We start from the raw sequence: 855 nt of genomic DNA, 5'->3' as shown, positions 1-855 counted from the left end.
CATCAGTTAGTTACCTAGTTATCAAAGCCTCGTGAATGGTGTTTGGTGTGTGTGTGTGTGTGTGTGTGTGTCTGGGAGCTCCTCGTGCTGAAGTAGAAAGCAGTGGGGGAAGAGCGGCTGCCTAGCATCCGAGACTCTCAGCATTGCTTCTCCGCTCCTTAGAGCTGTGATCAATTGTCTTGATATTAGTGGTCTTTTGGCCTTGAGATGAAAACCTGGTCTGTGTCTTGGGAACCTTGAAGAAACATTATCTAAGTTGTATCTATTCTTATCAGTTTAATATCTGATAGGTCCTTTATTAGAGGACTGTATGTTAAATTGATTTTTGAAACAAGGGGATGGAATAGGAGCTTGCTTTGTTCACCCCATGCATTGACCTGGTATTGTAGTGTCTCCAGGACCAGTGCCTTTCCTTCTGGGGAGAATTGTCTGGTTACAAAAGCAGAAAGAGTTTCACTCTAAAGATGCTGATTTGAGAAGTTGTTTTTTTTTTAAGTAGTTGAAAAATCAGGTCTTTTTAGTTCTTTGGTTTCTTCATGACAACATATTGTTAAAATTTCTTGAGAATGTTTTCTAAGCTACAGATAGATGTGTTTCTTAGTCTTGCTGGAGGATTATTTTAAAAACCAGAAATCTTCTGTTTGCTGTGAGTCTTTTCAACGATATGAAGGCTGAATGCTTTTTGGACTGAGGGTCTGTTTGGGAAATGGTTGGGTGTGTGTGTGTGTGGTAGGTAGGGGGAACACAGATTGGTAGTACTTGAGGTCACATGTATGTCAATAATTAACTGGATGAGTTACACAGACTTCTCCCCACCCAGCCTACGTTCCATGTATCTTGACTGAGCCTGTCGCC

The 855-nt window shown here is 41.3% G+C and overlaps 1 non-coding gene across 1 annotated transcript; it reads left to right on the top strand.

Moving 5' to 3' along the window:
* The first annotated feature begins 231 nt into the window (after window positions 1-231).
* Window positions 232-414, top strand: LOC120393950. The gene has a single exon (XR_005592175.1). It is a non-coding gene; the product is annotated as a U2 spliceosomal RNA (small nuclear RNA).
* The last annotated feature ends 441 nt before the right edge of the window (window positions 415-855 follow it).

Source organism: Mauremys reevesii, unplaced genomic scaffold, assembly GCF_016161935.1.
Source record: "Mauremys reevesii isolate NIE-2019 unplaced genomic scaffold, ASM1616193v1 Contig4, whole genome shotgun sequence".
Classification (NCBI taxonomy): domain Eukaryota; kingdom Metazoa; phylum Chordata; order Testudines; family Geoemydidae; genus Mauremys; species Mauremys reevesii.
The sequence above is the reverse complement of the archived record's forward strand: the minus strand, read 5'-3'. Positions and strand labels throughout refer to the sequence as shown.